At 43.9% G+C, this 27,022-nt stretch overlaps 1 protein-coding gene across 2 annotated transcripts in view; it reads right to left on the reverse strand.

Annotated features, from left to right (window-relative positions):
- LOC124624220 (serine/threonine-protein kinase Nek8-like) overlaps positions 1-27,022 on the reverse strand; it is a 183,090-nt gene that overhangs the window by 115,606 nt on the left and 40,462 nt on the right. The gene's annotated exons all lie outside the window — the stretch shown is intronic.

Here is a 27,022-nt window from a genome sequence, read left to right on the forward strand (position 1 = left end):
GGCTACTGTGCTGGATTTCAGGTGCCATGGAAATTCCATCATGATCGTAAGTCCAGATGGGGACGCACTATGGGTGTAACTTGTGCAACCCATCAGGTGTGTAGGCCCAAATTGATGAACAGTGGGTGCAGTTACGACACCGTTACGATGATGAGTGCCAAGGTCTTAGTGCACTGAGGACCGATGATACACCACGTAAGGTTTTCTTCCCCAAAAGGCTCTTACTTCTGTAGAATTTTGAAAAATGGAGGTCAAACCCCAATGGAGACCATCACATTGAAGGCCGAAATGGATGAAAACTCCTTTTAGTCGCCTCTTACGACAGGCAGGAATACCTCGGGCCTATTCTTACCCTGGACCTGCAGGGGGAGTGCTAGTGGTGGATACAGGCACACTAGGCGTAGTCGGTGCCTAAGCGTCCTCCTTGGCAATAGGTTTCTGCGCCATGGAAGAATATGAGGTAGCAAAGACAGAGGGTTTCGTCGCCTTATATTCTTTTTTGGCTTCAGCACAGGTGATTTGCTTGGTCACTTTCATCTCCTGCATTTTGCGTTCTTCAGCAAAAACAGGGTAGTCTCGGCTCTGGACTGGGTGGTTCGAAAAGCAGATGATGCAGATCGCTGGAGACAGGCAGTCAGTCCCAGCGTTATGAACGGCTTTTCTGCAGTTCTCACAGATCACTTTACCTCCACAGCCCATGGTTGTGTGACAAACGCTGGCATTTATAGCACCACATATGGTTTGGAATGTAAGGCCGACCATTAAGTCGAAGGAACCCTGCAATAAGATGTTCAGGCAGTGTCAGAGAATTGAACGTGAGAATGAAAGTGACAGTCTTTTCAGTTGTTCTATTATTCCTGCACGTTCGTTGCTCCACATCAACTATTCCTTGGTTTGCCCATTCTTGCTTCAGTTCTGCTATGCCCATGTCCATGATATCTCAGCATGTGACAAAGCCCTTACTGGAGTTGAGAGAGGTGTGCATCTCAACAACGATAACATAGTCACTCAGTTTCTGCGATTTCTTAAGGTCTACCTGCTTTGACCTGTTAGTTTCGACCAACCCTTATGGCTATAAAAGGGGGACACTTTTTCAAGTTTCCCCCTCCTTCCTATATATCACCAGAAACACATTATTCATGACTCCATGAGCCCTGTTACTGCAGTCCAGAGTATTCTTATTACCAGGTGGACTAGCCTCCCTCATTCTTTTTGATGAACGGGTGTGGATACTCCCAGGCAGTACATCTTTCCCACTGGGAGTGGAAGTGATTTCGAGGGTTTCATCTTGGTCCCATGAGCAGCTAGGGAAATAAGGGTCCACTCAGGCAGAGCCCCACATGCCTGAGTAAGCCTTATACAGCTGAGGTGCAGCAGGTTACCCAGAGGTTTACTAACGACTGTTCCACCTCAACAGCCATGTATCCCATCAGCGCACAGCACAGCTTGAGATTGAGGGATTTTTTATAGAGGTTTATCTCGTCCTCGTAGTCCGCGATCGCTGAGACACAACGTTAAACCGCCGCGCAGTGGTCGCTGAAGCATGCCCAGAGCATATGGTGAAAGGGGACTGGCGGCACTTACCAGTCCCCAGCTCAGGAACCCCAGGGTCGCCAACCCCGTGCCCAGCAAATCAATGCTGAGCTCCGGAGGGGTGGTGCTAGCGCGTTTTCAAAAATAAAATTATGAAATGATGTGAGCTGGTGGCCCTCAACTACGTACCCTCTGACTCAGAGTTACAATATTAGAAGTTTTTGCTGGTTTCGTTGTGTTGGGGCTGCGATATGTAGTTGCCACATTACAGGCCAAATACTGCTGAACCTACAGTACTTCATAAGAATACACACATGAATCGAATGGTTGAAGGTTTCTATCACTCGGCAATTGCGAATTATGAATGTAACATGTAAATTTATAAAAAAGATTACAATTAAATAAAATCTGCAGGTACTAGCTTAACGACTTTAAATGATGAGTACAATAGTAGAAGTACCTTTGAGAATGCGGTATATTTCTGCAAAACACTTATTGGTGTTGAAGGTCCACTAATTAAATAAAATATAAGTTGAATTACAGGGAAACAATAGATTCCTACTGCACATAATTAGCTATGAACAACAACATAGCTCGTGAGATATTCACCTCTAAACGCACACTATGTCTTCACTGTAGAAGCCACGGAAATCTCGCAAGTGCTCAAGTCGACACTCTGAAGTATTTCTATCTGCCGCGACCACGTGCAAACCGCTCCACTCTCTACGTCCTTCCCGCAACTGTGCGTCCATCGCACCGTCGCGTCCTGCACTTCCCGTGTCCTGTGTGACCGTCCCTCTGGTCACACTCTTCAGAACCCTCGTGTCTTCTCCGCGGAAACGATGCTCCTCCCCAACCTCCACACGTCTCTCTTAGTAACGAGCACTGTGATTGGCTAGAGTGCTCCCCCCTTGTCTCTAAGCCAAAGTACACTCACAAACATATTGAAACACATACGAAATACTGGATTTACATTTAAATAACTTGAAATTAAATAAATATTCCTACAGCTGGACCATAAGCACGCTCTAATACATTATTAAATAGATAAATTACATGAACATTCCCTTGGGAATAGCAACAAAAGGTAGGCCAGTAGCCTAATGTCTCTGTGCTTTCTAAAACAGTAAATATTTAACCAATTTCTTAATGAATAGTATATATCGGATATAAACAAAGACATAGATGAATAAATTATTTATAAGCATCCTGCTACCGTTTTTTCGTGTAACTGGACTACTTACGGGCTGACTCGATAGATAGTAATTAGCCACTTTGATCTCTAATAACTCTTACTATTTAAGTTACATGCCTGTAATACACACCAATTTAGGTTTACACTAATAGCTTTCTAAAAACACATACATCGACGACATCGGAAGAACCTTTTATATTTTGGAAATTCGTTGTTGGATGTTACTTGTATAATTTATCATCACATACTAAACTTTAAACTAATAAATATATTGAAAATCTGATTACACCACCAGAATCGTCGTGCAGATGACAGTAATGTACATGTTTCTTTTGAGGTATCATTGAGGCATCAAAATTCATCTGGCTACTGTTAATTTCTATACGAACTGCGAAATGTCTGCCATGATGGTTTCACAAAGTCCGCAATCTTTGGCACTTCCGGCATACAATCTCCTTAATCAACACAAAGCACCGTCCTCGTCACAGTGTCAACATGGAATTCCCAGCCACGCGATCGGGCCGGACCCCTCTTGCTTCGGCCAACGCCCGGCACCACGTGGTCGGCCTGAGCGGCCCACGCCCGCCGAGCGGCCCGTGTGGCCACGCCAACTCCGAACTTAGAATATTTTCACGGCGCCACAATTCGCCCGTTATCCCACATGCTTCTGTAACCAAGCTAGCCAAGTGTTTGGTGTTTCAAGAGGAACCGATCAAAGATTTATACCGCATGCAGGTAAAGTGGAAAAACATCATCCGCAAAATCACAACACCCACGGAAGTGTGTCTTAAGTGATCATGACAGGACGGAAGAGTGTGACGGAAAAAAAAGGGGACGACAGCTGCAAAATTGACCGTAGAACTGAATGTCGCACTCGCGAATCCTGTCAGCAAAACAACACGAATCAAGCTACATAAGCACGGAATTGCAGAGCGAGCTGGAATTCCAAAACCACTAATCAGTGGTAGAAATGCCAGTAGCAGGAAAACCGTTGTGCCGGAGCTATAAAACGTCGCCTATAGAGCAATGGAAGAAAGTAATTTGGTAGGACGGGTCTTACACACTGTTTCCAACTTCTGGCCGAGTTTACATTCCAACAGGAAAATATTTTGGGGGGCGGTTATGATTGGGCGGCTATATTGTGGTATTCTGCAATGTCGCAATATTGTGGAGGATTATGTGACCATTTTGGCTGATCAGGCCTATTCCATGGTACAATGTTTGTTCCCCAATGTGATGCTGTGTTCAAAGACGACAGGACGCTGTTCACACAGCTCACGTCATCCAGAGCTGCTTTTGTGAGCACTAGGATGAATTGTTGCCTCTACCCTTACCTCCACACTCACCACATCTCAACATTACTGAGCCCTTGTGGTCTACTTTGGAGAGAGGAGTGCGTGATCGCTGTACACCTCCATCGTCATTACTTGAACTTGCCACTATTTTGCTGGACGGATGCTATAAGATCCTCTCCAAAAGGTACATGACTTATTTATCCACTCTGAAGCGAGAGGAAGCTGTTTTGAATGCCTGAGGGCTTCCTGCCCCATATTAGGCATGGTAATGTGTTGTGTCTAATGTTTCCTTATTTTTGTCGAGCCTGTGTGTGGTGTGCGTACTGTAAGACCTTCGGTACACGCACCATCAGATTATTTGACTTGTCGCTCTAACGAAGTAGGCGAGTGTCAGCAATATGTCTCGTGGTCTTATTGTGGCGTGTTTATCTTCTGCCGTTAGGTCAGACGATAGAAATGCCACTTGCACGCTTAGAGTAGCAGATTGACGGTGACCAACTTTAAACAGAACTTGATTAATTTTCACACACATTTATTAAAATAATAACAAGCATAAAAATAACTTTATTCTGGATGCTGTTTACAATTGACAATCTGAAGTTCCTTTGGTCTTCGTACGTTAATCTTCTTCTCACATATCTCTGATACTTGACAAAGTGTCTATTCATTTATCTTCATGGCTATGTACAGGAATATGATAATCTTATTAGGCGCAGACTGAAACTTGACTGCAGACTAATGCAGACTGACTAATCGGAGGTCTGTACACTCGTTATAATACCTCGCGCGTTCATGTATCACTGTGCGAGTGTGATTCGCGAGGAGAAAAGATTCTACGTTAGCAGCAATCTCATTGGCTGCGTTACATATTAATACGCAGATTGGCGGAAGCAGAATTTGGTCCGTCTTTATGGCAGAGCCATCTCGTAGTGCGGAGACGAACGAGCGCTTCGCCTGCGCTGTTGTGCTTAGCGGGGCGCGCTCTATTGGGAAAGTTGTGTACGCGCTGACTACGCGGAACTATGTACACAACACCGTGCAAATCTGTCATGCAATATTTTTATAATTAAATAATTAAAGGAACATTTTTTACGTTTATGATTATTATTTTGTATGATATGAATATCAGCGCTACTCTATTCTTCTCCTCCCTTCACCATGAGTCTCCCTCAAACTCCCTGCTGCCGGCACTCCTATCTAAAATCTGTCTCTTCAATAATGTCTAATTATAACAGTACTTGTGACCTAAGAATATAAACTCTATATGTATGTATTTTTCCAGGTGTACCTTTCAAATTGTTTATTTCTCTTTTTGTACTAGATTTAGTTTAACATGCCTACTAAAACATATGAATGTAAAATAAGTAGAATGCCTGGTTAGATGTAAGAGAGGGCCTGATGGCCCTAATCTTGCCAGGTTAAATAAATCAATAAATAAAATAAAATAAAATATAGAGTAATATGCAAATAGGATGAACGGTAATCAGCACGGAAAAGGTTAATACAACAAAACGAATATGCCTAGTTACAATAACAATCCAAACCGTTCTTCGAATGACGCGAATACCGGTTACGTAACCAGTAAATGGAATTATGGCGACACTAACTCGGGAAATGGTACGAATCATAAGCGGAAGTTCAGAGATGGATATAATTACTATGACGTTAACCACGATAAAAAAGGCACAGTGGAAAAGGCGGAATGGAAATAAATGGAGCAACAACAATTCTCCGAATCAGTCAAACACAAATGAACGGAACAAGATCCAATATCCGAATAGTAATAACAGCTATCAATGGTCAATTCGAATCTGGCCTCGGGCATGGCTGTGTGTGATGTCCTTAGGTTAGTTAAGTTTAAGTAGTTCTAAGTCTAGGGGACCGATGACCTCAGATGTTAAGTCCCACAGTGCTTAGAGCCATTTGATTTAAACCTAATGTCTGTAAACATGACGATGAATACATGGTGCAAGCGGCAATTATTGTCACTGTTAACGGCGTTAGGGTGGAAACAATCATTGATACTGGTGCCACTACAAGTGTCATAAATCAGACCTTGTACCACCAAATTAATCGCATGATGAGATTACCTGTATTGCCCGTGCAAAATTGCTGAGTTTCTGGCGCTGCCACACAGATAGTTAAGCAACAGGTGCAGGCCTATCTCTTGGTAGAAGACGAGCAACTTACTTTTTTTTTGTGGTTTTAGGGCGCACAACTTCAACGGTCATTAGCGCCCAGACTACGTTAGGAATGCACCGCGAGTCACAAGTTTAAAACAGCAACGAAACGGAAAACACGATAAAAGACAGACTGACAGGCATAGGGCTAAAAAACAGCATAATCAAATGTCCTTAGAGAGGTTTGTCAAGTTGATAAAACGAAGAACGCGAGCAGCTGCTGGGTCATCCGCTAAAATGGCATCTAGAGTACATGGCAGGCCAAGATCAAGACGCAGTGTGTTACAATCCGAAAAGGACGTTAAAATGTGGCGGACCGTCAGCAATTGCCCACATGGGCCGTCAGCAGATGGCGATGGCTGAACCGGCAGTGTCCAATTCGTAACTGGGCGAAAACGACCTCCTCCCGTCGAGAAGGGCGGGAGGAGGACGTCCAAGCCGCGAGAAGAGGTTTCAAGGCCCGAAGCTTGTTGTCCGTAAGTGCAGCCCAATCGGCATGCCACAGCGATAAAATGCGCCGACAAATGACCCTGCTACAATCTGACGAAGGGACACAACAAGAAGCTGTCCGAGGCTGGAGGACCACAGCCTTGGCCGCGGCATCTGCAGCTTCGTTCCCAGGGATACCGCCATGGCCAGGAACACACATAAGGCTAACCGGAGAACCGACGTCCACCAGCTGCTGAAGAGAGCGTTGGATCTGGTGCACGAAAGGGTGAACAAGATACGGATCACTGAGGCTCTGGATGGCGCTCAGGGAATCGGAGCAGATGACATAAGCAGAATGTCGGTGGCGGCAGATGTAAAGAACAGCCTGGTAGAGGGCAAAGAGCTCAGCTGTGAAGACCGAAGAATGGCCATGGAACCGGTATTTGAAACTTTGTGCCCTGACAATAAAAGAACATCCGACCCCGTCATTGGTCTTAGAGCCATCTGTATAAATGAAGGTCATATTAATGAACTTCGAACGAAGTTCGACAAAACAGGAGTGGTAGACCGAACCGGGGGTAACCTCCTTTGGGAGCGAGCAGAGGTCAAGGTGAACGCGAACCTGAGCCTGGAGCCAAGGTGGCGTGTGGCTCTCGCCCACTCGAAAGGTTGCAGGGAGTGAAAAATTAAGGTGTTGAAGGAGGCGACGAAAGCGAACTCCAGGGGGTAGCAGGGCAGAGACATACAACCCGTATTGACGGTCGAGAGAGTCGTCAAAAAAGGAACGATAAGACGGGTGGTCGGGCATTGACAGTAGCCGACAGACATACCGACAAAGCAGTATATCGTGCCGGTAGGTGAGTGGCAATTCACCAGCGTCAGCATGAAGACTCTCGACAGGACTAGTACAAAACGCTCCGATCGCAAGTCGTAAACCCCGATGATGTATGGAGTTGAGGCGGTGTAAGATGGATGGCCGTGCAGAGGAGTATACGAAGCTCCCATAATCCAGCTTGTAGCAGACGATCGACCGATATAGACGAAGTAGGACGGCTCGATCTGCTCCCTACGACATACCACTGAGAACACGGAGGACATTTAGAGAACGGGTACAACGGGCAGCCCAATATGCCACATGTGGAGACCAGCTAAGTTTCCTGTCAAATGTAAGACCTAAAAATTTTGTTGTCTCCACGAATGGGAGAGCAACGGGACCGAGTCGTAAGGACGGTGGGAGAAACTCTTTGTAGCGCCAGAAGTTAATACAGACCGTCTTCTCGGCAGAAAAACGGAGGCCATTGGCGACACTCCAGGAGTAAAGACGGTCAAGAGAGCGCTGAAGACAGCGCTCCAGGAAACATGTACGCAGCGTGCTGCAATAGATGGTAAAATCGTCCACGAAAAGGGAGCCTGATACATCAGCTGGGAGGCAATCCATTATTGGATTGATCGCTATGGCGAAGAGAGCGACGCTCAAAACTGAGCCCTGTGGCACCCCATTCTCCTGGCGAAAGGTGTCTGACAGGACAGAACCCACACGTACCCTGAACTGTCGATCCATTAAAAAGGAACGAATAAAAAGAGGGAGGCGAACACGAAGGCCCCATGTATGCTTGGTGCGGAGAATGCCCGCCCTCCAACAGGTGTCGTAAGCCTTCTCCAAATCAAAGAACACAGCCGCGGTCGGGCGCTTCCGCAAGAAGTTATTCATAATGAAGGTCGACAAGGTAACCAGATGGTCAACAGCAGAGCGGCGCCTACGAAATCCACATTGTACATTGGTAAGTAGGCGTCGAGACTCGAGCAGCCAAACCAAACGAGAGTTAACCATTCACTCCATCACTTTACAGACACAGCTGGTAAGCGAGATGGGTCGATAACTGAAAGGCAAGTGCTTGTCCTTCCTCGGCTTAGGAATCGGGCCAACAATAGACTCGCGCCAGCATGCGGGAACATGTCCCTCAATCCAGATGCAATTGTAAGTACGAAGAAGAAAACCTTTACCCGCAGAGAAAGGTTCTTCAGCATCTGAATATGAATAGAATCAGGCCCTGGAGCGGAGGACCGTGACCGGCGAAGTGCGTTTTCGAGTTCCCGCATGGTGAATGGGGCATTATAACTTTCACGATTCGAGGAGCGGAAGTTAGGTGGCCTAGCCTCCTCTGCCTGTTTTAGGGGGAGGAAGGCAGGGTGGTAATGAGCGGAGCTCGAAACCTCTGCGAAAAAGCGGCCGAAGGCATTGGAGACATCCTCAGGGGCCACAAGGACGTCATTCGCGACCGTCAAGCCAGAAACTGGTGAGTGGACCTTAGTGCCAGATAGCCGGCGCAGGCTACCCCAGACAACAGAAGGAGTAAAACTGTTGAAGGTGCTTGTGAAAGCAGCCCAGCTGGCTTTCTTGCTTTCTTTAGTAATACGACGACACTGTGCACGTAATTGTTTATAATTGATACAATTCGCCACTGTAGGGTGGCGTGTAAAGGTGCGTAAAGCACGTCGACGAGCACGTAAAGCTTCTCTACATGCTGCGGTCCACCAGGGAACCGGTACGCGACGTGGAGAAGAAGTAGGGTGAGGGATGGAATATTCAGCAGCAGTGAGAATGACTTCCGTGAGGTGTGCGACCTGACGATCGCAGCTTGTGAAGGTTTGATCCTGAAAGGTCGCCCTGGAAGAGAAGAGCCCCCAGTCTGCTTTGGAGATGGTCCAACTAGATGAGCATGGAGAGGGGGTATGCTGCAGGAGATGGATAACACACGGGAAGTGGTCGCTCGAATATGTATCAGAAAGTGCATACCACTCAAACCGGCGTGCAAGTTGGGTAGTACATTAGAGAGGTCTAAATGGGAATAGGTGTGAGATGTGTCCGAAAGAAAAGTAGGGGCGCCAGTATTGAGGCAGACAAGATTGAGCTGGTTGAAAAGGTCCGCTAACAGGGAGCCCCTCGAGCAGGATGCTAGAGAGCCCCAAAGGGGATGGTGGGCATTGAAGTCTCCAGTTAACAAAAATGGTGCAGGTAGCTGAGCAATAAGTTGCATCATGTCTGCCCTGGTAACGGCAGACGACGATGGAGTGTAAATGGTACAAATGTAAAATGTAAAAGTGGGGAGAGTAATTCGGATGGCAACTGCCTGCAGGCCGGTGTGCAACGTGATGGGATCGTAGTAAATATCATCCTGGACCAGCAACATAACCCCTCCATGAGCCGGAATACCTACCACAGTGGGTAGGTCACAACGCACAGAGGTGTAGTGTGCCAAGGCAATTTGATCACATGGGCATAGCTTCGTTTCCTGGAGCGCTACGACGAGCGGACAGTGCAAGCAGAGCAGCAACTTCAAGTCCTCTCGGTTGGAGCGAATGCTGTGAGTATTCCAGTGAATAAGTGCCATCGTAAGAAGAAAAGGAAGATGAAAGAAGGGGTCACCTCGAAGGCCGCTGAGGGCCTGGCTTCGAGCGAGCACTGCCGCCGCTATCAGTAGGCGGACAATCATCGTCCATTGGTTCTATAGGTTCATCGGTCATCTTGGTAAGATGGCCGAGAGGGGGAGCTTCCTCCGCCGGTGAACGGCCAGATGTTCGGCTACCAGCGGTGCGGCCAGGTGAAAAGGATGACGGCCTGGGGCGGCAACCGCTGGGTGGTGCAGGAGAAGAAATGCGCCGTGGCGGAGAAGGAGAACTGTGCTTCCTGTGAGCCTTCTTGGAAGGTCGTTTGGTGGAAGTACTGGTCGATGGCTGGGAGGTCGAGGTGCATAGGAAGTCTGCACGGGACGGTTCCTTCTTGAAGGCCCGTGCATCCGACTTCTGGGTCTTCGTCTTAGCAGAAGCTGATGAAGGGGCTGGTGTCTGTGGGGTGATGGGAGGAAGAGGAGACGTCGACCGAGCGATCTTAGCACTGGCCGAATGGACGACCGTGGTGCTGAAGGTCAGATCGCAGGTCTGGGTTGCCACCTCCCTGGTAGTCTGAGGAGAGGCGAGGACAGTACTGTATTTCCCCGCTGGGAGCAGCGTGGGCTTCCTACTAGCTAATAGCTTGCGAGCAGCTGAGGTGGACACTTTCTCTTTGACCCGAATTTCTTGGATACAGCGTTCTTCCTTATAGATGGGACAGTCGCGGGAGGATGCTGCATGGTCACCCTGACGGTTCACACAACAAGGAGACGGAGGTGGACAGTCACCCTCATGGGCATCCCTGCCACAAGTGACACATTTAGCCACATTGGAACAAGACTGGCGAGTGTGATTGAAACGCTGACACTGGTAGCAGCACGTAGGTGTCGGGACATAGGGGCGAACAGAAATAACCTTGTAGCCCGCTTTGATGCGCGATGGCAGCTTAACACTATCAAAGGTCAAGAAAAGTGTCCGGGTCGGTACAAGGTCATTGTTGACCTTTTTCATGACCCTATGGAGAGCCGTCACGCCCTGCTCAGCGAGGAATGACTGAATCTCCTCGTCAGTCAATCCGTCGAGGGATCTAGTATAGACCACACCACGAGATGAATTCAAAGTTCGGTGAGCCTCCACCCGGACAGGGAACGTGTACAGGAGTGTGGCTCGAAGCAGTTTCTGTGCCTGAAAGGCGCTCTCAGTTTCTAGTAACAAGGTACCATTACGCAACCTTGTACAAGACTTAACAGTACCGGCTATGGCATCTACGCCCTTCTGGATAACGAAAGGGTTGACAGAAGAAAAATCCTTTCTGTCCTCAGATCGAGAAACGACGAGGAACTGTGGGGCAGGCGGTAGTACTTTTGTCACTGGGGGCTGGTCATGTTTCCGTTTGTGGGCAGAAGTCGAGAGAGAAGAAGACAAATCCATTGCAAAGGAATCCCCCATGATTGCCAGCATCTCCGATGGCGTGCTCCTTCCTTATGGGGACCCTCTCAGAGGGCACTCCCGCCTTAGGTGAATGTTTACACCTCAGGTCACACCTCCGGAGAAACAGACGGAGGGACCAATCGGCATGGTCAGAAGGTATCAGCTGAGGCAATCACCCCTCCCTGGGCCTGGCCTTTACCAGGGGGTACGTGCGTTCCTTACTTGTCTACCCAGGGCGGGGAATTACGCGTTACCCCCGTCACCAGCTACGCGTGCAAATGCGTGGGTCGGCCTTCAGGCGCACACAGGGAGGAAGGAAGAATAGGGGAAGGAAGAGACAGAGGACAGACCGTCTCAAACGCCGAGGCGGAGACCAGAGAAGGCAAGGAGAGGAAGGCAAGGAGAGGAAGGCAAGGAGAAGAGGGCAAGGAGAAGAGGGCATGGAGAAGAGGGCAAGGAGAAGAGGGCAAGGAGAAGAGGGCAAGGAGAAGAGGGCAAGGAGAAGAGGGCAAGGAGAAGAGGGCAAGGAGAAGAGGGCAAAGAGAAGAGGGCAAGGAGAAGAGGGCAAGGAGAAGAGGGCAAGGAGAAGAGGGCAAGGAGAAGAGGGCAAGGAGAAGAGGGCAAGGAGAAGAGGGCAAGGAGAAGAGTAAAGAAGACAGTGAGATGGAGAAGAACAAAGAAAGGAACCAACCAAAGGAAGGAAGAAACGAGAAGTGAAAAACCAAAAAGACCACAAATATAGGTCGTGGAACCGTCCGTCTCCAGACGCAGGCGCTAACTACCCCCTTGAGGGGGATGGACTCCTTTTAGTCGCCTCTTACGACAGGCAGGAATACCTCGGGCCTATTCTAACCCCTGGACCCGCAGGGGGGGGGGGGGGGGGGGAGGAGCAACTTACGTGTCACTTCTTACAAATTAAAAATTTATAGGTTCCTTGCATCCTGGGATGGGATTTTCTACGTGGTAGAAATGCAAAGATTGATCTACCTGCGGGAAAATGCGTCGTTACAAACAAAGGGAAAAGAATTGCACTACGGTTAATTAGGACTCCAAATGCACATAACAGATACTGTTGTAATGTTATTGTTAAATTGGTAGGCCCAAGAATACTCCACATTTCTAAGGATTTCGAGACATCAGAATTTCTGCACTCTGAGGAAAACACAACAGTGCTTAACAATTCAGCATCAATTGCAGCAAAAGTATCAGAGTCGACCTATCTGAACCAAACACAGAAGGTAGGACTCGCAAATCTCACAGAAGATTATATACCAATATTTGCTAATAAACCTGGTATCAATATGGAGGTTGCCCCTCACAACTTTTTGTAGGACATGCCGTGGAGTAAATTGGAAGCTGCAAAAGACGGAAATACGTAAGATGTTAGACTGGGGAATAATCGGACTCCCCATATTCTAGTCCCCTTTTAGCGATATCCAAACCGGGGTGGGGGGAGGGGGGGGGGGGCAAAATAAGATTAGTGCTTGATGCCTGGAACATAAACAAAATTATCATACCAGTCCAAACTAGACTGGAAAATTTAGAATAACTTTTGCAACGTTTACATGGCGCTTATTTCCTCTCAAGCCTTGACCTCCGACTTCGTACCGGCAAATCCTATTGCGTGAAAAGTCTAGAAAATACACAGCATTCACTTTTGTCGGGCGCAGTTATCAATTCCGCGTTCTGCCCTTTGGCTTGAACGTCAGCGGGGGAGTTTTAATTGCAGCGTTAGACAAGGTTCTGGGCCCCGCGCTACATGACAAAGTCACAGCATATGTAGACGATTTGTTAAAAGCCACTGCTACGTGGGATGAACATGTTGAGACACTGCAGACAATTTTCTGACAGTTCAACTAAGCAGGAATAACTGTCAATCTAGCCAAATCCAAATTTGGGAGGTAGGAGATAAAATTTCTTGGGCACATTATCTCGTTCGAAGGAATCATACCTGAGGCAGGGAAATTAGATGCTATTGAACACCTCGCTGTACCAACAACCAAAAACCAGCTAAAGTCTTTTCTCAGAGCCGATGAAAATCTTTTCTCACTTCTATGGAAGAATAATGCTTGGATCTGCAATGATCAATGTCAAACAGCATTCGACAAGATACAAGCAGCACTTGTAAATGCAAAGTTATTGTATCATCCGGACATGCTTCAGGATTGTTGCATTGCAACTGACGCTTCTTTTTGGGGTTTGGGGGCGTGTCTATTCCAACCGCTAAAACCGAAGAAAATACCGATATAAAAATGATTGCATTTGCGAGCAGAACTTTGTCAGCATGCGAAAGGGCATACACGGTAACTAAACTTTAGACTCTTGCTGTTGTATGGGCCTTGAAGCTTCACTATTACGCATACGGGAAACGTATACGAATATATTGCGACCATCAGGCCTCTAGCTTTCTACTATCATGTAGATTGTTACACGCACGACTCGCCCGATGGCTGCTAGTTTTACGAGAGTATCGTCTGGAAATAATGCATGTTAAAGGCAACGACAACGTGACTGCAGATGCTTTGTCAAGACTCCCCACAAGGCCTCACTGAATTTTCCAACTGGTTTGAAAAAGCAGAGGAATTTAGAATCTTAAAAATAGACGCGCAACATTATCGCAACCGGTCGCTCGTCTCTGTAAAAATACAAGAATATTACAGGATTCCGAATCCCAGTGGGGAGAGAGACTGCGAACTTTTCAACAAACTCCCAATAATGGTTCTAATAACCACTTCTCTGTACAAAATGACTTACTTTATCACCGCAACTACAAAAATTCGAATAACTGGTGTATCTGTATACCTGACAGTCATATAGTAGATCTAATTTGGTATACTCACACCATTTGGCCGGCAATGGTGGCCGAGCGGTTCTAGGCGCTACAGTATGGAACCGCGCGACCGCTACGGTCGCAGGTTCGAATCCTGCCTCGGGCATGGATTTGTGTGATGTCCTTAGGTTAGTTAGGTTTAATTAGTTCTAAGTTTTAGGGGACTGATGACCTCAGAAGTTAAGTCCCGTAGTGCTCAGAGCCATTTGAAACATTTTGAATCACACCATTTGGGGACATTACGGAGCCGAAAAGTGTGCCAGAAAGCTCCAAATTTATTGTTATTACCCAAATTTACATCTTGTTGCCTGGGACCTTTTGAAAAAATGTACAACATGTCAAAAGTGTAAACCAAGCAACATTAGCAATCCGATGTTATTGCAACCCATCAGCAAATGATTACATTCCCAATGTTGGCAAACCCAACACCATCGTTTCTGATAATGCCACATATTTTATGTTGTTCTACATGAAAAATTTCTCACAGGAAAAAGGAATTAACCATACCCTTATATCCTTTTACCACCCACAATTCAACCAAGTAGAAAGAATTTTCCGAGAATTTAACAGATATGTAAAAACCTACCTGTACATCCCACATCAAAAGGCAAAATGAATAGACTATGTAAAACCCTTTGAGCAAGTATACAGGGTGGTCCATTGATAGTGGTCGGGCCAAATATCGCACGAAATAAGCATCGAACGAAAAAACTACGAAGAACGAAAGTCGTCTAGCTTGAAGGGGGCAACCAGATGGCGCTATGGTTGGCCCGCTAGATGGCGCTGCCATGGGTCAAACGGATATCAACTGCGTTTTTTAAACTAGAAATCCCATTTTTTGTTACATGTTCGTGTAGTACGTAAAGAAATATGAATGTTTTACTTGAACCACTTTTTTCGCTTTGTGATAGATGGTGCTGTAATAGTCACAAACATACGGCTCACAATTTTAGACGAAGAGTTGGTAACAGGTTTTTTTAAATTAAAATACAGAACGTAGGTACGTTTGAACATATTTCGGTTGTTCCAATGTGATACATGTACCTTTGTGAACTTATTTCTGAGAATGCATGCTGTTACAACGTGATTACCAGTAAATACCACATTAATGCAATAAATGCTCAAAATGATGTCCGTCAATCTCAATGCATTTGGCAATACGTGTAACGACATTCCTCTCAACAGCGAGTAGTTGGCCTTCCGTAATGTTCGCACATGCATTGACAATGCGCTGACGCATGTTGTCAGGCGTTGTCGGATCACGATAGCAAATATTTTCCCCACAGAAAGAAATCCGAGGACGTCAGATCAGGTGAACGTGCGGGCCGTGGTATGGTGCTTCGACGACCAATCCACCTGCCATCAAATATGCTATTCATTACCGCTTATACCGCACGCAAGCTATGTGCCGGATAGCCATCATGATGGAAGTACATCGCCATTCTGTCATGCAGTGAAACATCTTGTAGTAACATCGGTAGAACATTAAGTACGAAATCAGCATACATTGCACCATTTAGAATGCCATCGATAAAATGGGGGCCAATTATTCTTCCTCCCATAATGCCGCACCATACATTAACCCGCCAAGATCGCTGATGTTCCACGTGTCGCAGCCATCATGGATTTTCCGTTGCCAAATATTACGGTGATTTGTGTTACCGCTGTTTGTGAATGACGCTTCGTTACTAAATAGAACGAGCGCAAAAAATCTGTCATCGTCCCGTAATTTCTCTTGTGCCCAGTGGCAGAACTGTACACGACGTTCAAAGTCGTCGCCGTGCAATTCCTTGTGCTTAGAAATATGGTACGGGTGCAATCGATGTTGATGTAGCATTCTCAGCATCGACGATTTTGAGATTCTCGATTCTCGCGCAATTTGTCTGCTACTGATGTGCGGAATAGCCGCGACAGCAGCTAAAACACCTACTTGGGCATCATCATTTGTTGCAGGTCGTGGTTGACGTTTCACATGTGGCTATTTCCTTAAATAACGTAACTATCCGGCGAACGGTCCGGACACTTGGATGATTTCGTCCAGGATACCGAGCAGCATACATAGCACACGCCCGTTGGGCATTTTGATCACAATAGCTATACATCAACACAATATCGACGTTTTCCGCAATTGGTAAACGGTCCATTTTAACACGGGTAATGCATCACGAAGCAAATACCGTCCGCACCGGCGGAATGTTACGTGATACCACGTACTTATACGTTTGTGACTTATTACAGCGCCATCTATCACAAAGCGAAAAAAGTGGTCCAACTAAAACATTCATATTTCTTTACGTACTGCACGAACATGTAACAAAAAATGGGGATTCCTAGTTTAAAAAACGCAGTTGATATCCGTTTGACCCATGGCAGCGCCATCTAGCGGGCCAAACATAGCGCCATCTGGTTTCCCCTTCAAGCTAGACGAGTTTCGTTCTTCGTAGTTTTTTCGTTCGATGCTTATTTCGTGCGATATTTGGCCATGCCACTATCAATGGACCACACTCTATAATCACATACCACACTCATCGACACATTTTACGCCACATGAATTAATGCTTACTGAACCTCCAGATGAGAACAGGATAAAACCTGTACCAGTAATTCACCATCCAAGGGTATCTCATGAAGATAAAATTAGTGAAGCTCTGAAAAACTTACAAAAACATGCCATACAACGTAAGAAATATCACTGTTCGTGTGTGCACAATGTTATAGAATTCCAAATTGGTGAGAAAGTTCTAGTTAAGAATCATCGTAAATAATCACTCCTTAAGAAACTGAATAAAAATGGCAGACTATACATTGAATCTTTCGTAAAAGCAGGAATTCCTCATGAAGGAAGCTATTTATTGAAAATACCGTTCAGTGACAAAGTCGAGGGACTATACAACCAGATAGATTTAAAAAAGTATTATGAATGATTAAACGTTAGTAGACAAAGTGCTACTTACCCACTTGAAGTAATGACCTTTATTTAAGGAGTACAAGTATTTGTATGTGAACAACCTTACCATGTATGTGACCTCTATATAAAAAATGGCTCTGAGCACTATGGGACTTAACAGCTGTGGTCATCAGTCCCCTAGAACTTAGAACTACTTAAACCTAACTAACCTAAGGACATCACACACATCCATGCCCGAGGCAGGATTCGAACCTGCGACCGTAGCAGTGACACGGTTCCGGGCTGCGCGCCTAAAACCGCGAGACCACCGCGGCCGGCTGACCTCTATATAGATTTCATGATGTATGCATAACAAACGTGAATTTTTTTCTTTCAGCATTTAGCTTATAAGTTTTTCCTTCTGAATTAGTGACGTAGATAACTTCATTCAATAATCTAGGATAATTTTTCACATCGAACTTTTCCAAGGTTATTTGTTGTTTCGATGGATATGAATAACTAGTCATGTCATAAATAAAGTTGAAAAAACATTTTGGACATTCTTTACGAAGTCAATGAGTAAACGCAAACTTTGAATCGCTTGATGAATAGTCAATTCCATTTTTCCAATTATTTATGAAATAATTTCGATTTTTGTGCTAATGTGTTATTTGCGATGTGTGTACATAAAACCCTACGATCGACAGTATCTAGAGAATCAAAGGTGTTACCTTACTTAAACCATTATTAAACTATTAGATTATACATCCTTCTGATGTATACGTGGCTAAATTTCGTTGCAATTTTAAATTCATAAGTAGGACGCAGAATCGCGAGATGTTCTCTACTTGGCCGAGCAATTTCCTGTGAATATGTAAATGGTTACGGGTAACTGAATTATGAGTAGTTTATACTTCTAATTTCATTGTAATTCTTTATGGACAGTAACGATGGTCTTCTGGTCAGTGACCGTTAATGTGAAATTCAGTACATGGACCTCCAACGCGAGTATAAATAAATGTACACAGCAATGAACTTTCACAGAACTGTGTTTCAAAGAATGCTTAGATATTGTAACTATAAAACTTGTCCATGGTGAATATTGAGACAAAGCGTCATCGTATTTTTCACTGAACAGTGTTGTGATTTACTGGAATATATATAAAAACCGAAGGTAGTCACAACGAATTGTGTTTAAAATAATCTTATTTAAGGAACAGTGATACCACGTCAGGTTGTGGGTGGTGATTTTTCTCCAAGATGTGACAATTGGTAATATTTCACTATACATCAATGCGTGTGAACTGTGTTAGGTGCTTCATTCAGTGACCATAAACTGCGACCAGACCGAATGTGATCTCTGAATTTTATGCTTTTCTGCAACCAAAACCGAAAGCAAGTGTGATCAATAAGACAGAGTCCGCCCAGGAACTGAAAATCTGATCGACTTGTTAAAGGCTATGTTTCGTGTGTGTTGTCGGAATATTGCGTCAACGTTCTTGTATTGGCATTAAGGTTTCCTCGCCAGCCAGCCGTCGTCTGAACCATTGTTGAAAAAGTTTACACATCGCCGTGCGAAGCCAGCAAATGTTTGCCGATTCGCCTATAGAGAGACATCGCACGCAACGGCTATAAAGCGCGCTCCGCGTTCTGTGAAATACGAGGATAATCCCAAAAGTAAGATCTCCCATTTTTTTAATAAGTACATAGACCTGTTTATTTCTACAATGGTTTACATCAGTTTACAGCTCGAACATTTAGCTATTTTTCGATATAATCACCATTTCTGTCGATGCATTTTTGTAGACGCTGTGGCAGTTTTTGTATGTCCATGTCATACCAGCTCGCCGCCATGCTGTTCAGAAAGTTATGAACCTCTTCTTTCACTTCGTCGTCGAATCTGAATAGCTTTCCGGCCAAATATTCTTTCAACCTAAGGAACAGGTGATAGTCACTGGGTGCCAGTTTCCACTGAAACTGTTGCAGGAGAGCAACGGTTTGCCGAGCGATGTGTGGACGAGCGTTGTCATGGAAAATGTCTACGCCCTTGTCAACATTCCTCTTCTCCGGTTCTGAATTGCCCGTTTGAATTTTGTCAGTCTCAGTACCTGTCGGCGTTAATTGTGGCCACAGCGATTCAGCTCCAACGACGAAGTGAAAGAAGAGGTTCATAACTTTATGAACAGCATGGCGGCGAGCTGGTACAACATGGGCGAACAAAAACTGCCACAGCGTCTACAAAAATGCATCGACAGAAATGGTGATTATGCCGAAAAATAGCTAAATGTTCAAGCTGTAAACTAATGTAATCCATTGGAGAAATAAACAGGTCTACGTACTTATAAAAAAATAGACTTACTTTTGGGATTACCCTCGTATTATGAAAGAACGAGAAGATTCAAGACTCGGCACTTGCCTAATAAAACAACTTACCTTATCGGGCGATAAACTAGCATCTACATATACAGCTATTACAACATGACTTTTTTTCATGACCACCTACACTGAGGTGCCATCGATCCATAACAGACCACGATCCAGAGAAATGAAACGAAATTTTTTTCGTTACCGCAACCAACGCTTCAATCAAGTCACCCGTCATTTCATCACATGAAGATTTAAATAGGACGCTGTTGTGAAAAATAAAATACCCACAATAATACACTACACACACAGTAACTTTTTAAAGTACACCGTTATTAAAATCTGGTTAATTCACAGTAACAAATTTTTATGCAACAGTATTGTGAAATATTTAAGATTTTTCCTTTTTTCAATTTATGATTTATTGTGAAATCATAATCCAGAGGAATATCCGTACTAATATGATGTTAAAAACAAAAAGTATATTTGTTGTTCTATGATAAAGTAAGTAATTGAGATTTAAGTTGAAATATTTAAGGATTCGTAAGATATCAACATGGTAGAACACTAGTTCAATGAATTGACTTTAAATATTTTCTACGAGGTAATATTCTACAAAAGCATAACTTCCAAATAGTGCAAACTAAAAATTAGTGAATGACAATGTATTGGGAATTTTATTGAAAACATCAATAATTATGCAATGTCTAACTACCATAGGGGCAATGCAGGAGTAGGTTTATTAATGAATAAAAAAATAGGAGTGCTGGTAAGCTACTACCAACAGCATAGTGAACGCATTATTGTGGCCAAGATAGACACGAAACCCATGCCTATTACAGTATGTCAACTAGCTCTGCAGATGACAAAGAAATTGATGTAATGTATGATGAGATAAAAGAAATTATTCAGGTAGTGAAGGGAGACGAAAATTTAATAGTCATGGGTGACTGGAATTCGATAGTAGGAAAAGGGAGAGAAGGAAACAGTGGGTGAATATGGACTGGGGGAGAGAAATGAAAGAGGAAGCCATCTGGTAGAATTCTGCACAGAGCATAACTTAATCATAGCTAACACTTGGTTCAAGAATCGTAAAAGAAGGTTGTATACATGGAAGAATCCTGGAGATACTAGAAGATATCACATTGGTTATATAATGGTAAGACAGATTTAGGAACTAGGTTTTAAATTTTAAGATATTTCCAGGGGCAGATGTGGACTCTGACCACAATCTATTGGTTATTAACTGTAGATTAAAACTGAAGAAACTGCAAAAAGGTGGGAATTTAAGGAGATGGGACCTGGATAAACTGACAGAACCAGAGGTTGTAGAGATATTCAGGGAGAGCGTAAGGGAACAATTGACAGGAATGGGGAAAGAAATACAGTAGAAGAAGAATGGGTAGCTCTGATGGATGAAGTAGTGAAGGCAGCAGAGGATCAAGTAGATAAAAAGATGAGGGCTAGTAGAAATCCTTGGGTAACAGAAGGAATATTGAATTTAATTGATGAAAGGAGAAAATATAAAAATGCAGTAAATGAAGCAGGCAAAAAGGAATACAAACGTCTCAAAAATGAGATCGTCAGGAAGTGCAAAATGGCCAAGCAGGGATGGCTAGAGGACAAATGTGAGGATGTAGAGGCTTATCTCACTAAGGGTAGGATAGATACTACCTACAGGAAAATTAAAGAGACCTTTCGAGAAAAGATAGCCAGTTGTATGAAACCCAGTTCTAAGCAAAGAAGGGAAAGCAGAAAGGTGGAAGGAGTATATAGAGGGTCTATACAAGGGCGATGTACTTGAGGACAATATTATGGAAATGGAAGAGGATGTAGATGAAGATGAAATGGGAGATACGATACTGCGTGAAGAGTTTGAGAGAGCACTGAAAAATCTGAGTCGAAACAAGGCCCTGGGAGTAGAGAACATTCCATTGGAACTACTGACGGCCTTGGGAGAGCCAGTTCTGACAAAGCTCTACCATGTGGTGAGCAAGATGTATGAGACAGGCGAAATACCCTCAGACTTCAAGAAGAACATAATAATTCCAATCCCAAAGAAAGCAGGTGTTGACAGATGTGAAAATTACAGAACTATCAGTTTAATAAGTCACAGCTGCAAAATACTAACGCAGACGAATGGAAAAACTGGTAGAAGCCGACCTCGGGGAAGATCAGTTTGGATTCCGCAGAAATGTTGGAACACGTGAGGCAATACTGACCCTACGATTTATCTTAGAAAATTGATTAAAGAAAGGCAAACCTACATTTCTAGCATTTGTAGACTTAGAGAAAGCTTTTGACAATGTTGACTGGAATACTCTCTTTCAAATTCTAAAAGTGGCAGGGGTAAAATACAGGGAGCGAAAGGCTATTTACAATTTGTACGGAAACCAGATGGCAGTTAAAAGAGTCGAGGGACATGAAAGGGAAGCAGTGGTTGGGAAGGGAGTGAGACAGGGTTGTAGCCTGTCCCTGATGTTATTCAATCTCTATATTGAGCAAGCAGTAAAGGAAACAAAAGAAAAATTCGGAGTAGGTATTAAAGTCCATGGAGAAGAAATAAAAACGTTGAGGTTCGCCGATGACATTGTAATTCTGTCAGAGACAGCAAAGGACTTGGAAGAGCAGTTGAATGGAATGGACAGTATCTTGAAAGGAGGATATAAGATGAAGATCAACAAAAGCAAAACGAGGATAATGCAGTCAGTCGAATTAAGTCGGGTGATGCTGAGGGAATTAGATTAGGAAATGAGACACAAAGTAGTAAAGGAGTTTTGCTATTTGGGGAGCAAAATAACTGATGATGGTCGAAGTAGAGAGAATATAAAATTTAGACTGGCAATGGCAAGGAAAGCGTTTCTGAAGAAGAGAAAATTGTTAACATCGAGTATAGATTTAAGTGTCGGGAAGTCGTTTCTGAAAGTATTTGTATGGAGTGTAGCCATGTATGGAAGTGAAGCATGGACGATAAATAGTTTGGACAAGAGGAGAATAGAAGCTTTCGAAATGTGGTGCTACAGAAGAATACTGAAGATTAGATGGGTAGATCACATAACTAATGAGGAGGTATTGAATAGAATTGGGGAGAAGAGGAGTTTGTGGCACAACTTGACAAGAAGAAGGGACCGGTTGGTAGGACATGTTCTGAGGCATCAAGGGATCACAAATTTAGCATTAGAGGGCAGTGTGGAGGGTAAAAATCGTAGAGGGAGACAAAGAGATGAATACACTAAGCAGATTCAGAAGGATGTAGGTTGTAAGTACTGGGAGATGAAGCTTCCACAGGGTAGAGTGGCATGGACAGCTGCATCAAACCAGTCTCAGGACTGAAGACAACGACGACGACGACGACGACGACGACAACAACAACCATTTGAAAATATCATAAAGACCTGTTTGTAATACAACTAATAGACATGCGCAACCCTCGGTTCAAGGGGCGTTTTTTTAATTGTTTTTCCCGGACCTTTCACTGCCGAATGGGTGAGCCCATCGAAATTTAACAAAGCCGTAGTCAAAATGTGAGGGTGCACATGCCAGTGATAAAAAGCCATTGTAAAGGGAATGCAAACCCTATTATAAATTGGAATAACTGATACCTGTCTATGACTAATCAGAGAATCTATTATTGCAAAAATGGACGTAATTTCATACATATGGTAAATATGTTTTAAAATACCCGTCCGGGAGGCGATATTATGCCCTTCCCGCGAGGTAGTAACATACTTATTTCTTTTTCTATCGGAATATTAAGGTTTAAAGATATAATTTTACCACAAAGTCAATGAAGTGCGCTGCAAGTCAGCGAATATGTACGCCCAGAATAATTAGAGCGGCATATCATCTGTATTTTGTTCTATATAAGAATGTGCGTTCGTTTTTTCTTTCTTTTCTTTAATCGCGCGCCTTTCCGGCAGCATCTTACGCTATCAAACTCCTATTTTCTTCCATTTTGTACGAATGAACTAAACTTGTATTCCTGCTGGGAATTTTTTAATCATTCTATTATTATCGTCAATTGCGAGTACTAATACGACATCATGAATGCTTTATTCTTTCGCTCCAGAGTTGAACTAAGATTATTGTAATTTCCAAGTATTTCGCCGAAATACGGCACAATTCATTATTATGTTCAAAACTGTGAGAATTATTCACAAAATGTTACATTTCTGTACAAAATATTTACTTCATTACATAATAATTGTTTAACATTTCTGCGTTCATTTCGTAATGGCAATCCCAAATTTCCAGTTTATAAATGTTATAGATATTTCTTTACTACATTTTTTTCTTACAGTGTCAACGCGATACTCACGAGATTAAATCAAATGATTCTGAATTTCTCACGAGGCGAGAAGCCAGACAGAAATTTCCCTGAGATAAAAAAAAAAATTAACCGTTTTTCAGTATGCCGCTTGCCTACTGATCTTCACTTCAAGCAAAAAAGGTAAAAGGAGTAAAATAAATTATAAAGTGATAATATTGTGCGTTCAGTAGTATTGTGTGCATTTTCTGGTAAAAATAATTTTTATTATAAAGTCAAAAAAGGTAGGTGTGTGTGTGTGTGTGTGTGTGTGTGTGTGTGTGTGTGAGAGAGAGAGAGAGAGAGAGAGAGAGAGAGAGAGAGAGAGAGAGAGAGAGAGGAGTTATCGCCAATTAACAGTGAAGGAAACCAAATCTCAGAGGAGGCACATCCAAAAAAGAGAAACTCTAAGGACATATTTTAAGGCAATAACATTACTGTAACAACAGCAGGAGTAGCTATTCTACATCTAAATCTACACTCTACAAACGACCGTGAGATGCATGACAGAGGGACGCCCAGTTGTACCAGTTATTAGGGTTTCTTCATGTTCCATTCACTTATGGAGCATGGGAAGAACGACTGATTGAATGACTTTGTGCGTGCAGTAATTATTCTAATTTTATCACCACGATTTCTATGTGAGCGATACGTAGCTGGTTGTAGAATATTCCTAGAGTCATCATTTAAGGCCGGTTCTTGAAACTTTGTTAGTAGACTTTCTCAGGATAGTTTTCGTCTATCTTCAAGAGTGTGCCAGTTAAGTTTCTTTAGCCTCTCTGTAATACTTTCCCACGGATTAAATAAACCTGTGACCATTCGCGCTGCCCTTCTCTGTATATGTTCAATATCCCGTTATTCCCATTTGGTACTGATCCCATCCACTTGAGCAATATTCTAGAACCAGTCGCACGAGTCTTTTGTAAGCTATCTCCTTTGTAGACTTACTGCACTTTCCCAGTATTCTACCAATAAACTGAAGTCTGCCACCTGCTTTATCCACAACTGAGCCTATGTAATCATTCCATGTCATATCCCTATAAACTGTTACAGCCAGGTATTTGTTTGAGTTGGCTGATTCCATCTGTGACTCACTGATACTGTAGTATACTACGATTCTCGTTTTGTGTAGTGCACAATTTTACATTTCTGAACATTTAGAGCAAGTTGACGATCTTTGCACTACTTTGGAATGTTATCAAGGTCTGACAATGTTTATACAGTATCTTTCAGGTAGTACTTCATTATAGATATATGCATCACCTGCAACCCCTGATTTTACTATTAATATTGTCTGCAAGGGCCCCAACACATTTCCCTGGGGAACACCTGAAGTTACTTCTGCATCTGATTACTCTCCATCTATGATTACATGCTGCATCATCCCTACGAATCGAGGGAAGGAAACTGGGGACGACTAAGATGTCATGTATGCATCAGATTTTAAATTATGTGGGATGCACTACACATGCGGAAATGAAGAGGGAGGCAGACAAAGGAGGGGAATGTCGTACTGCTGCAAACCAACCTCATGGTCGAACACTATACACAGAGATGTTTGATGAGCACGTAACAAAGTATTGCTACAACTGGATGTCCAGATTCCTTAATTATCTGTGATAATTTCGTGGGACTGGCGTGCATTTTACGGACTATTAGTTGCAGTAAAAATTTTCGAAGTGACGGCATTTTTCTGCAGATGCAATCTGGAATACTGCTGTGATTTAATTCGAGAAGCGAAAACTGTGTTTTAATATTTAAAATGAAAGCAGCCTCCCAACAAAATCATTCCGAAGTGTTAAATATATTACTGTATGAACTTATGCTAATAATAAATGTATTAAAATACAATTTAAAAATTTCAATATGAGGAACTAGGTTTCTGCTTTATTTTAAATTTGTAGTAAGACGACAAGTATAAATTCATGTACTGCTATTTCAGGCGCATTCTGAGGCCAAACATTTCTTTCTGCTTGTTTACAGACTAGAAAACATTGACTATTTTTGGAACAATTTTCCTTTTTAGTGATAAACGCCGCCATGTTTTGCGCTTGCTTCGGAAAACAAAGAAAGTGCAGGCATTTGAATTTCGACCCGCACGAGGTTCCCACAGTATTTGAGGGATAGGGGAAGGGGGCGAAGTACCGGCTGAGACACTTGGGGGGGGGGGGGGGGGTGCCCGCAGCTCCCTTTTTTTTGTTATGGTTTTAGGGCGCAAAGCTGCTACGGTCATTAGCGCCCAGTCTGTGACTTAGGAAAAGGCAGAAATGGGAACGAAAGTCAAAAAATTGGAGAAACTAAAAATAGAAGGAAAGCTTAAAAAACCACTATAGAAGGGGGGGGGGTTGTCCCCAAAAAGAGCTTCAAATGACTTACGTCATCTCACTGGCACTAATAAACTCTTGAACGCGATCGGCTGAGCGCGTGTCATCTGCTAAAATAGAAGATATATCAGGCGACAGCTGTAGACGGACGCGTAACGGAGTAAAATAGGGGCACTCAAGTAAAAGGCGTCTTACTGTCCACAGCTGCGAGCAGTGGGGACAGAGCGGGGGAGGATCACCACTTAAAAGATGTCGATGGCTAAAAAGACAGTGCCCTATCCGGAGTCTAGTTAAAATTACCTCATCCCGACGACGCGTTCGGGAGGAAGACGTCGAAGCACAGGGAAGAGCTTTCACGTCCCGCAATTTATTATTGGGAAGTGTCGACCAATGTGCGTGCCATAAAAGAACAACACGACGACATAAAACACTCCGTAGATCGGCGAAGGGAATCGTACGAATAGCTGGCTGAAGAAGAGAGCCGCTATATCGGCCGCCTCATTTCCACAGACACCAACGTGTCCTGGGATCCAGAGGAACGCCACAGTGGCGCCCCCCACGTGGAGTAAGTGGAGGCAGTCCTGAATCCGGTGGACAAGAGGGTGGACAGGGTACAGAGCTTGGAGACTGAGGAGAGAGCTGAGAGAATCTGAACAGATAACATACTGTATCCGCTGATGGCGACGGATGTATTGGACAGCCTGGAGAACAGCGTAAAGCTCCACAGTATAAACCGAACACTGTTCGGGAAGCCGAAACCGATTTGGGGTGTCATCAACAATATAGGCACTCCCTACACCTAACGATGTTTTCGAGCCATCAGTGTTAATAAATGTGGCTTCCTTCATTTGTGGACAT

This window comes from Schistocerca americana, chromosome 1, assembly GCF_021461395.2.
Source record: "Schistocerca americana isolate TAMUIC-IGC-003095 chromosome 1, iqSchAmer2.1, whole genome shotgun sequence".
Taxonomy (NCBI): Eukaryota; Metazoa; Arthropoda; class Insecta; order Orthoptera; family Acrididae; genus Schistocerca; species Schistocerca americana.